The sequence below is a fragment of the Micropterus dolomieu genome, linkage group LG19 (assembly GCF_021292245.1).
Source record: "Micropterus dolomieu isolate WLL.071019.BEF.003 ecotype Adirondacks linkage group LG19, ASM2129224v1, whole genome shotgun sequence".
Taxonomy (NCBI): Eukaryota; Metazoa; Chordata; class Actinopteri; order Centrarchiformes; family Centrarchidae; genus Micropterus; species Micropterus dolomieu.
In genome coordinates, this window is record NC_060168.1 from 16,228,074 (window position 1) to 16,240,550 (window position 12,477).

Genomic DNA, 12,477 nt, shown 5'->3' on the forward strand with positions numbered 1-12,477 from the left:
CTTAGGAGAGAAGTAATTGTTGCACATCTGAATAAAAACTCAGTGTGGCTTTGAATATCTTTACTAAAATCTGCAACATACATAAACAGATCGAAACATTGTTATCAGCATGGTCAGTTCAGACTCACGTTAAGTTACAGAAATGCACTGCTAGGTTGAGGCTTCTCACATAACTCACTAACAGTATACCAATAAAGGAAAACATTTAGCACAACTCCTACATTATACAGATTAGTATTGTAGCTCCTGTTTATTACAGCTGCATGTACAGTCATGTTACAGGCTTTACAGACACAATTTCTTATTAAGGCTTAAGCGGATGATGCATGGACTATTTACGTCTACTTACTTGTGTACGTTCCGTTCATATATTATGTCTGCTTGCAACATACACAAACTTATCGGTACATTGTTATGAGCATGGTCTGCACTGCCTTGTTGAGGCTGCTCCTTAAAACCTGCATGTACCGACCACAAACGTAACTCATGCATATCAGCAACAGTTAGCCTAATATAGCTAACTTGGTAATGTTATCATATCTTACCTGCTGTACTGTCCGCTGCTTTCTCGTCAGATGGATAGCATTCCTTTCACTGTTGACTTTGTGTGTGAGGCCACATGGACAGAAATACTGAACACTTTTAGTTATGGTATTATAAATGATAGTCCTCCCTCCGGCGGCACGGTGGTGCGGTGGTTAGCGGTCTGTGTGGAGTTTGCATGTTCTCCCTGTGTCTGCGTGGGTTCTCTCCAGGTGCTCCGGCTTCCTCCCACCGTCCAAAAACATGCAGACTAGGTTGATTGGTTACCCTAAATTGTCCTTAGGTATGAGTGTGAGCGTGAGTGGTTGTTCGTCTATGTGTGGCCCTGCGATGGACTGGCGACCTGTCCAGGGTGTACCCCGCCTTGCGCCCGATGTCAGCAGGGATAGGCTCCAGCCCCCCCGCGACCCTGTACGCAGGATAAGCGGTTGATGATGGTTGGATGGCTGGATGTCCTCCCTCCAGCCTTGCTGACTTCCTCTGCTTGTTTTCATGGCAGTGTGCTGGCAGTCAGAGCTCCCCCTGCAGTCCATAAAGTGCCTCTGCGCCTCCCTGCAGCCTTTGGGCCATGCCTCCTCATTTGCATACACAACTCAATCCTCAATCCCCAAATTCCCAATCCTAAATCCCCAAATCCTCAATCCTAAATGGCTAAATGACTAAATGCCCTATCCTAAATACCAAATCCCCAATCCTAAATGGCTAAATGACTAAATGCCCAATTCTAAATACCAAATTCATTTTCGATTTCGACTTTTAGTTTTTGATTTTGACTTTTAGTTTCGGATTTCGACTTTTAGTTTTAGACTTTTAGGTTTAGTTCTGACCAAATAATCCCTCCATAGTATACTCTTAGGAAGACCTTTCACTGCCAACACTTTTTCTTAACCTTAGAGCTAACATCTAAAAAATGAGGACTGGCCAAAGTCACTTCACAGCACCAAAACTGTCCTCACTTTGAAGATCTGAAAATAAATTAAAACTGATTCTCATGAAGATAATAGTACAAAAATACACATATGCATAGTGTAATAAAACACCCCACTCACCCTTGTCCAGCTCCGTAGTAATTCATTAGAGGCCACCTTCTTGTCTCTGAAAGGGCTTGTTGGCAAAGTGGCCTGTTCTCTTGCACTCTGACTATCTTTATTACCCAATCAGTGCTGGCCTCCGTCCAGTACTAGAGGACTCACAAAGAGTGTTTCATCTTATCCTTCTCTTTTAGACTCAGTTTCTGTCTGAAGGTACATTAGGTGTGAAAGAAATAGAGAAGTACATGACTGCAGGAGGGAGGAAAAGGTGTTTCACACCTTTCTTGTGATGAAATTTTAAAGTTTTGGGCTATAATGTTTTCTGCCAGCAGCCTGGGGTTGAAGTGTTGCTGTAACCTATAAGCGAGGATTGGATCATCACGGAGCTTGAAATGAAGGTTAGGGAACGCCTTGAGTCAGGGACAAACAAGAGTATTTGTAGGTAAAGCACTAAACTATTACTAATCGTCCATACTGCTTTACATTATGATTTCATGACTGTGCCGACTTTTTCTGTGCCAGCGCCTGCTTCTGTGTTTGCTATTGTTTACAGAACACCATGATGAATATGATGACAGTTTGAAATTCAAATTACTGCTGGAAAAAATCCAATAAATAAAAAGTGCATGATTGGCATATTCAGTCATCGTACATAAACACTGAACCGGGTCTACTATGAGTTGCTTAATGTCAGGAAAAATACATAATCAAGCAGAAAGCAACTGAGGGACAACAATAAGGCAGAAAAAATAATAGTTATTTCGGTGCTGATATTTTTGTTTGAGTTGCAGTTTTGTGGAGCTGAACAAAGAACTCCCATAAAGTGTATCTCAAGCATTTTTCTTTTCTGCATTTCATTTATGTAGTTTTCATTATCATGTACTATAATGTTTACTCACATCTCTATCATTATCCTTCTCTTTTTTTTCCCTCCTAAATGTGAGCAATATACCTGTAACAGTTATGAAAGTTACGTACATATGCCCCCCCCCCCCCACCCACCACCACCACCACCACCACCTACCAAGTAAAATGTCCTGAGCCGCTGTCAGATTAAGTTATACTATCATAACCACAATGATGATCCTTCTAATGGCTGCCGAGGCTTCAACAATGCGTCAATTTTTTTGTTGTTGCAGATATTAAATCACAGATGTAATTGCACCTACCATTGCAGCTAATTGGCCATGATTAATTAGTTTCAGTGTGTATTTGCATAAATCTCCAGTCCCTCCTCCCATATTTGTGGTGCTGCAGCCACCCCAAAATACATAATGTATTACACCAAACACACAATTTTTAGCTGTCACTTATATTTTGCCAGCACAACAGCAGTAGAAGCCTCAGCATAACAACTAATAACAACTCTACAAATTCTAAGTTAATGAATACATAATTGTTTACAATTAACTTCTGTATGCACTATATTAGAAAGTCACACTAATGAAGGCTTTCAGTATAGCAGATGTCTGTGCAATGCCCTAACAAACATTGATAGTCCAGCAACCCTTCATTGATATTCAGCATGCTGTCTTTTCACTTCATTTACGTGCTGCGGTAAAAAAAAAATTTGTTTTTGAATTAAACTTTCCAATTAAATCCTGCATTGCAGATGAGGATATCTGAATGGAGCAATTTTGTAGTTTAGACCCAGCATCTTAATAATCTTACAGCTTGATTGTCTCAGTGCCACGCATTCATCAAAATAATTTACATTCAAATGTGACGGTAAAATATGTTTGTGCTCATTTCGCCAACAAAAAAAGTTAATTTATCAATTCTACGTTGGTCATGGCCCTGAGATCAGTCTTGCGCGTGCTTGAAAAATTTATTTTCTTATTAAGTAATGATTTCATACAATTAATGTTTGCAGTACACATGGAAAACTATTGACATTACATTAGACAAATCAGCATTTGTTTTGATATGTACCCAGGCTTCCTATTGAAAGGCCCAAAACGTGTCATAAAATAACACTGTGTGGCATGTTCATGTTTCTACAGCATAATCTAATTTATGAAGCTGATGGGGAAATGGTTACATAAACCTAACATAGAGACTGACGGACTCTGTTCTATGAAGAAGTTTTGACATACTGGGGTCAGTGTCGTTTTTCCTTTTTAATTAGTTACACATCACTATGCTGCACTTTGTCAGCTGAAGTAGAGGAAATATTTTACTTTATAATTAAGCATAATGTTACTAGAGCAACACGGTGTACCCTGAGCATTGCCATTTCCAATCCAAAGCATTTTACCATGGCAGTCCACACACTCACATACACTGTGCAACACTCTCCTGTATTGCTGAGTTGCCTCCTCTTTGATCAGATGAGTCACTCAAAGTCTTTTCAGCCTTATTTACCAAAAAGCATCTGGTGAAGAGTCATCACACTCATTTCCCACTCACATGGTTGCCTCTGGCTTTTTTTTCTCATTTATCAGCAACAGGACCGTGTTTCATTGAACTCTGAGCAGAATTGTAACACTAGCATCTTCGCCGAGAAATCTATTACCTGAAATCTGTTATGCCATGTCATGAAGGTTTTTTTTTAATGAAACGAAAAAGAAAAGAAGTAAATGGAAGAAGGATAGATAGAGAATTGGAAGAGGAAGGTGAAGAGTGGAGGGGAGAATGAGGAAATATAGGAATTACAAGGTGACTGAGTGTGCTGGAGAGATCCCAGCGCTATAATTGCTAGTTTTAAATGGATAAAACCGTCCCCCGTCTTGTAGTTTTCATTCTTCAGAGCCACTTCTTTCATCTCCGTTACCCTTCCTCTATCTACTCTCCTGACATCTCCTGTTCTTCTTCTTCTCTTCCTCTTATCAGTGCCACTGCATCTTTCCTCTCTCCCCACATATGCTGCATTCTAGAAAATGTGAAACAGTTTTGCTTGTGTAAAGTTTTGACTTTCTACAACCCACACAGTATGCAGCATAAAGAAACGAAATAACCAAGTGTTACTTCCCAATGGATCTGTTTCTCCGATTGTACATAAATAAGCTTTGACAACTTTATTGTATGTGTGTGGGTTTCATTTTCCATCTGTCACCTCCTAACGTTTTTTCCATCTTTTTTCTGCAATAGTAATCTATTTTTTAGAGTCCCTGTGTGTAACCCAATACCTAGTGACCAGAAATAGACACTCTACTAGCTTGAGTGATGCGAAGCTGGGATGTAGGAATAGCATGTGTAAAAGCTTAATGATTCATTTTTATTTATTTAACAAGGTTAAGATTCAGAGATTCAGAAAAGGGGAGAAAGCAAGAGATTATCTGATAAAAATTATAATCCGATAATAATACTAATATAAAATGTATATCATGGGTGAGTCTTTGGCAGACTTAGTAGTGTGATTTAACAGTAATAACCTAACACGTAAACAGCAGTGAGAGTGTGTCATCAGGTCAGGAACTAGTTGATGTTCACATCAGACACAAGCGGTGGCTCAGAAAACAACCCATTAGACCCCTAATTAAGACAAGGCGGCTCTCTTTTTAGGTTTAGCTTCTAGGGAGGAGCGAGAGCCACCACTGTAAAGGAAAGGGATGCGCTGGATTTATAACACAAGACAAAATGAGACCATTTTTGCGAAATGGGATGCGGCATAATAATCATTTTAAGTCAATTAACTTGTTTTGAAAGTCTTAATTGCCAGCCCTAGTTTGTAACATGTTAAAAAAAATGGACATAAACATCACTGCACCACATGCATTAAAGAGATAGTATGTGATTATAGGGGTGGTGATGACACACACACCTTTGGTGTGTGAGACCCAGGTTCGATTCCATCTGAGCAAGACATTTAATCCCTAGTTGCTCCAGTTTTTGTTAAATACAGTGAATAGTTCCTCATGGTTCACTAGCTTTTCGTTTTGTGTGTGCTCAGAAAAAAGATGCGGTTTTTCTACACAGCCCTGGTTCTGTAAATGTAAAACAAAGAAAGTGGTGTGGATCTTGCCACATAATAATGTTCCAGCCAATCAGCAACAGGTGGTGTTAGTGCTCCTGCACAGGAGTAATGGGAGAGAGAGTTGTATACACTGGCATATTCGAACGTGCTGGACTCCAGGAACCAGCCAAAGAGGAAAAGATCTGAAGAGTATAAACAGAGAAGAAAGTTATGTGACAAGGCAAGGGCGATGGAATTTCAACATCCAATCCACACAAACATAGTGGTGTGGTGGGAATGTCACCCTTCTACAGTTTACACCACTGCCCTAATATCTAGTGTCATAGCTTGGCTTCCTCCTACTTGTAAGCTTCCTCTGGTCTTGTAGCTGTTACACTCTAGGGTGTGTGAACTGTAACCGCTACATCTCTGTTTAATCTGTCTCTATTTTACTTCCACTGTCTCTTAAACCTCTTCAACCTTCATTTGTTTTCTGCATTTTTCGCCTGTCACCTGAAAGTGGGTTTGTGCTGTTAGCCTAGTGTAAAATGACATAATGCTGAGAGTCAGTGATCTGCTTTGATCTCTCTCACCTTGAACGCCAGCCAGCTGTGCTTCAGTATCACACCAATAACATCACCATGGAGACTGAAGAAAGTGGCGCTGATGTTCCAAAATAAGTTGTCATTACATTTCCTATACTATAGAAACATCATACATTTCATTATTCTTAATCTGTCACGGGTGGGAAATTGAAAACACATGGCACCAGCTCAAGATAAAGGTTGCAGTTTTACATTAGGTCCTCCATGTCAGCTCTTCACATTTACAGTATCCTGACTCTTACATGTGCTTACTGTGCTGTATATCACACACCACAGATAGAGTTGAAACAGACACACAGTTTGAAAGAGGTAGTTGATTCCTTAACCCCATGTAGTTGCAGCATAATAATGAATGTGTGGTTTGGTTTTGTTTGTGTGTTTTGTAAATCAGATTATATATTTTTTTTCTGGCATCTCATCATCAGGTATGAAAAATACCTCTCTGAAGGTGCGCTGTCCTCCTCACGTTGTTTGTGTCACCCTTGACAACCAGACAGCCATCTGCTCCAATGACAAGCAGCCAACCCAGAGGTAAAATCAGCTCATGATATATTATAATGTTAAAGGAACTAAATGTAGAAAATAAATTTTAAGTCGCAAAACACAGCTTTTTATGACTATAAACTGTCATGGAGCATTATGCAATTGTCAGTCCCTCCAGGGTTTTGCGGCAGCTTTTCTAAAAAAAAATTGCGATTACCTTGACTCTCTCAGCCATTGTAATTGACCGGGATGCAACAGCCTGTGTCTCAGTGATGTGTCTCATCTGGCGTCTTCCATGCGATTCTGCCACTCGATTTCCTTTTATGTTCAACCATAATACTTTGCAAAACAGTTTACCCCCGCTTTGGTAAAGAAGATCTGGATACAGTTTTTCACAGTTCCTTTACGGGTTTTTTGTCAGCAAATGTGAGACGTTGGTATCACAAATGTCTGACAAGCTGACAATGATAGGTCAAATTAGCGGAAAAATTGCATTGCGTGCATGGTCAAAATTGCAAGTCGCGCTGAATTCACTGGGATTTGTTGAATTTGTGTTAATAGCTGCGATCGCGAAATCCTGGAGGGACTGATTTGTATTGATTGCAATTAAAATGAAGGCTTATTTTACTTCTGTGTTTACAAACATTAGTGATTTAAACAAAACATTTTACATCATCAGAATCATCCAATCCTGTATTTTTGTTGGTTGATAGAAACACCCTTGTATTTGTACCCTTGTTTTTACATATTAAAGGATTGTTTTGGGATTCTTTCTGCCCCCTTGTAGTCAAAAATGCAGGTTTAAACTGGGAAAGCACAGGATGTTTAAAAGACAATATTTATTCACACCAAAATCCTGACAGAAAATGTATCCTGCTAAGAGTTTTTTCTACTAACATGATGTTGCAGACACACAGCTGCACAGCTTGTTGATTATGCATATATAAATGAAGAACCTTATAAGTAACTGTATCTAGTCCCGCCCTGGTTATTGTTGTTACTCAGTCTCTCCCACTGTTTCTCTCTCAGTGTGAAGCCCAGGAAAGGAAGCCGGACACGCAGACTAGCAGCTGGTGGTCATGGGAAATGCCCAGCCCTGTGTGTGGATTTGATGGCCACAGCTACTCTGTTTTTCTTTCTGTCAGTCTCAAACTTTTTGTAACTTTACTTTTTTTTTCTCACTTTCAGGCTACATCTCCAAGTGTGTAAACCCCTTGATTTTTCTTTTTTTTGTTGTTTAAAATTGTCCAAGGAAGGTTAAATCGAAGGCTGCTAAACATGGCTGAAAATACTCTCATCCAAGAAGCTTCTAAAGTTCAAGTATCTTAAACCAAGTCCAGTTACCCTTGATTTAACCTTTCTTAGATGACGTGGATGACTAAGAATCTGCAGAGATATAAAAATGGATATGTTTATTTTCTACAATAAAAGACACAAGAATAGTGGATTTTTTATTAAAGCTTCGACCTCTTCATTCTTCGGCCTCACTAATGTGCTGTCCATTGCTCTCACTGTCCTCTGCCCATGTCACTTTCACTGTGACAAAAGATAAAGGAATCATGGTCAGAGGACAATGTTACCTTATTTATTTTACACAATTAGGGAAGATGCCATATATACAGAGTAAAGAAAAATGGGGGGTAATCTGTTCTCTCCTGTTCTCTTTTTTTACTTAATAAGTAAGTGTTAAAACAGTCTTTCATTGATACAAAATTAATCCACAAAAAGAGTTTCAGCATGCTGACAGTGACTGGGAGAGGTCATCTGTCTCCAGGGTTTTCTCTGTCACCTTCTCCCTTCCTAAACAGATCATTCAATGTCCCATGAACAGCACTGTTCTTTTGTCAACAAATTTAATTAACATTAGCAAGCACTAAAAATAGGTGAAAGGGTGCGAATTATGGTCTTGAATTAGAATTTTTGGAACTGAAAGCACAGTGTGGAGAAAGCTAAGCCATGTTTGTGTATAGTAAAACTTGTCAGCAGCCCCTCACAGGCAGAATTTACATAACCCTTCTCATCTCTCATTCTTCCTGGAGCGATTGTGTAATTAGATTTTTTTTCGTCCAACTAGTCCAAACTATTTCTTACCCCTGACTTACCTGAAATGAGATTTATACTATTAAATTACACTCTGAAGTAGTTCATCTTGCATTTTGCATTGCTTTAGATTTGTACTGCACTGAATTAGATAATGTCACTAGGCATCTCTGTGTCTACATGGCTGCCTAATGGACACATCTTTTCATCATCAAGATAAATGACCAATCCGGTCTCAGCAAATATTTCCCTCACCTTGTTCTGTGTAGACTCAAGTGTGAGTTACATAACTGCATGAAATGTGTGCAGACTCTGCTTCATTGGTACACCTGTGATGTGCTGTGCCTTTTATCCAAAGTTCCTTGTAATGGAGATTGTGAGGGACCAAGCAGTTAGGCAAGAGGAGTCACAAAAGAATTTCAAAAGGAAGTGTTTTTATTTTCACATATTGACACCTACTGCTCACTTTTGATATCGACACATCTTGGTAGGGGTTTCATTCAAATAATGACTGACCCGCGTTTATAATTCTAATGGTGCTTTCAGAACAAAAGCGAAGTGAGCGTTTGGGGCGGTGAGTTTACATACAAAATCATTGTAAAGACGCGTAGAGCAGGCGAGAAAGTCGCCTGACGCTGAGTCGCGATAGCCTACCTGTGTTGAGATTGTCCGTACGTCACCGACGTTTCAGAGCGATGTGTGGAGAGGCAGAGCGGGGGATTGAAAATCTGTTGGCTGGCTGAGAGCTGCTGAACTTGGGGGAGAGGAGCAGCGAGCAGCGCTGCAACCTTTGGACAAATAAACACCCATAGTCAGTCGGATTCTGCTCTAACAACAACTACGCTGTTTACTCGCGGGAGGAGCTCGGAGTTAACTGTTTTTATTAAATTAGCTTTTTACTTAAGTTTTTGGGATTACAACGTTGATTTATCTTCGCTGGAGCTTCTCAGCAGCTAGCTTCCGTGCACATCCGGTTCCAGTGTTGTTGTTAGCATTGTTAGCTCTATCGGACTACCACTTAATATTTATATAAAAACCGGACAAAACTGGACATTACTTGGAGAAAAGAAAGCGAGGAAGTTGAACTACCTGGTGAGGTCAGAAAACATGTGTCTGTAACTTTATTCCAGCTATCATTGTACTTTACTGTGACCAAGTTAGCATAGAATAGCCCTGATCGATCCAAACTCCATTCAGAAAACAAACATTTTAGAAGTTGTTGTCCTGCTGTCTTGCTGACAGACTTGACAAAGCATTCATTCATATGTTTAACAAATCTGCATCATGTTGTAGTTATTTCGGCATCACTTTAATCCATTTATTGCTATTTAATCACAGCAAAATGTTTATTTTGGGTTCATACAGTTGTAGTAATGGCGAGTTGTCTTTACTCAAATCCTCTGATATCCATGTGTATGTTTAGCTCAGTCGGTAGAGTGCGGGACTCTATCTCAATCCACTGTGGATTTATTTATTTTTCTCCCTTGTTAAACAAATTGATGAGGACACTTTTGCACATGCTCACAATAAAGAATGTGCTGCAGTGTGTGTACGCATCCCAGCGTTTGATCCGCATTCATAAACCTATAGACGCTTATTTTCATTTCACGGGAATCCAATAACATGTTTTCTGACAGCTTTTTAAGGTGTGCCAAGCAGGCCAGAGACTCTTTTGAATGTCCTTCAGAACTTTTCAAAGTAAACGCGCTCAAACTCGACATAAAGCATTGCTGCAAAAATGGTTCTAATGCTTTTATTTTGTATTCACAATCACTTAAGAGGAAGTGATTATGTGAGTAGCTGTCATGACTGAGATCTATTTCAGCACCAGCTGTTATCAATGTATTTATTTGAAACTTTCTGCTATCAAAGCAATCTGGCCACGGGCCAGATAATATGGTGAGCCAGTTCTGGCCCATGGGCCGCCTATTGCCAACCACTGGTGTACAGCTTGCATAACATTGTAAATTTTCTGTCCCCTCAAAATAACACATCACACAGCCAGACATTCATAATGTCTAAACCGCTGGCAACAAAAGTGAGTACACCCTTAAGTGAAAATGTCCAAATTGGGCCCAAAGTGTCAATATTGTGTGTGTGTGTTGCCACCATTATTTTCCAGCACTGATTTAACCCTCTTGAGCATGGAGTTCAGAGCTTCACAGGCCACTGGAGTCCTCTTCCACTCCTCCATGACGACATCACGGAGCCGGTGGATGTTAGAGACCTTAGATGCTCAATATGGTTTAGGTCTGAAGACTTGCTTGGCCAGTCCATCACCTTTACCCTCAGCTTCTTCAGCAAGGCAGTGGTCGTCTTGGAGGTGTGTTTGGGGTAGTAATCATGTTGGAATATTGCCCTGCGGCCCAGTCTCTGAAGGGAGGGGATCATGCTCTGCTTCAGTATTTCACAGTACATGTTGGCATTCATGGTTCCCTACATGAACTGTAGCTCCCCAGTGCTGGCAGCACTCATGCAGCCCCAGACCATGACACTCCCACCACCATGCCTGACTGAAGGCAAGACATAAGCTGTTTCTCAATACAGAGTTCGCCAAGTTTGGACTTCTGTACTGTAAAGCTCGGACTTGGCAAGTTCGGCTCGGGATACAAACTCTCAGGAACGGGAGCACGCAGTCAGTCATTCAGCAATTGGAACAGCAGCGGACTTGATGACTGCCTGACCGTTAGAGGGCCGAAAACGTCGTAGCAATTATTTAAATCAGCTCTGTCTTGAGAAATCAACCACATATTTGGAGTAAACAACTATATTCCCGCATAAAAAACTTTTAAAACTACTATATGTGACACAAGAACAGCAGTATTATAAGTTACACTTGTGAGTTTTCCTCGTCCGACATTTCCGCTTTTTGGCGGCGAAATGCATTCTGGGATACTTGGCTATCCAAAGTCCACACAAGTCACCACCAATGCAGGCTCGGTAAAACGGGTATGTGTCCTTGATTTTAGAAATGACGAAAACCTCCCCCTCTATCTTTCTGAAACACCCTTCTCTGTTGTGAAATGAATGTATTTACTGTATTTATGCACATATATATGTAAAAATGCATCTGTGCATGTATCTGAAGGATCGACAATGATCTATTTTACTGTTACGACACATCTGACGGCCAACACGTAGCTTTTCCGCCTTCGCAGTCATGTCAGTGCTGTAGAACAGGTGCGTGCCTCTTGACATTCAACATTATTAAATAAGTTTAAGAAGCTTAAACGGAAGAAAAGTTTGGAGACAACTATCTTGATCAGAACTGGTCTGGTAAATTGTTCCGTTTGTCCAATATGATGTGTGCAGTGCAGTCATGTAATTCAAGTTCTCATTCACTATTATTCTTGTACGTTTGACACCAATCAACTAATAGAGGTCCTGATCAACTGGCTCATACCTATCTGGCAGAACGGGTAAGGTAAGTTCTTATTTATATTTTGTAATCGACTGTTTTGGGATGGGTAGTTACAAACATGGCTGGTTTTGGTTATTTCTTTCTTTATTGGAGTTGGGTTGCAGTTACTTAAGCCTTCAAGGAATGCATGTGAGTCAACGCAGTGTCTTCAAAAGTCACCAAATCGAAAAAGCGTGTGTGTGTGATCTAGTGACAAACATATGGCTATTGAGATTCCTTTGCTTTGTCAATTAACAAATACTGCATGAAAGACACAGGCGTTTCGGAGATGGAGAGAAGACAGAAGAAAGGAAAGGCAGGGTAATTCCCAGCAATGATCCGGTGTTTGATATCTGACTTGTGGATCAGATCAATAATGTGTGTTTGATGAGAAACACGCCGCCTTCCTGCCTGACTGTTTACTACAGCTTCCTCCTGGGTTCATGTGAAGCCCTGAGACACACAAACAAGCACCTTCAC

The 12,477-nt window shown here is 40.3% G+C and overlaps 1 long non-coding RNA gene across 1 annotated transcript; it reads left to right on the plus strand.

Annotated features, from left to right (window-relative positions):
- The first annotated feature begins 6,499 nt into the window (after nt 1-6,499).
- Nucleotides 6,500-8,016, plus strand: LOC123958033. Its single transcript, XR_006821985.1, has 2 exons — nt 6,500-6,605; nt 7,587-8,016. It is a non-coding gene; the product is annotated as an uncharacterized LOC123958033 (long non-coding RNA).
- Nucleotides 8,017-12,477: the final 4,461 nt, after the last annotated feature.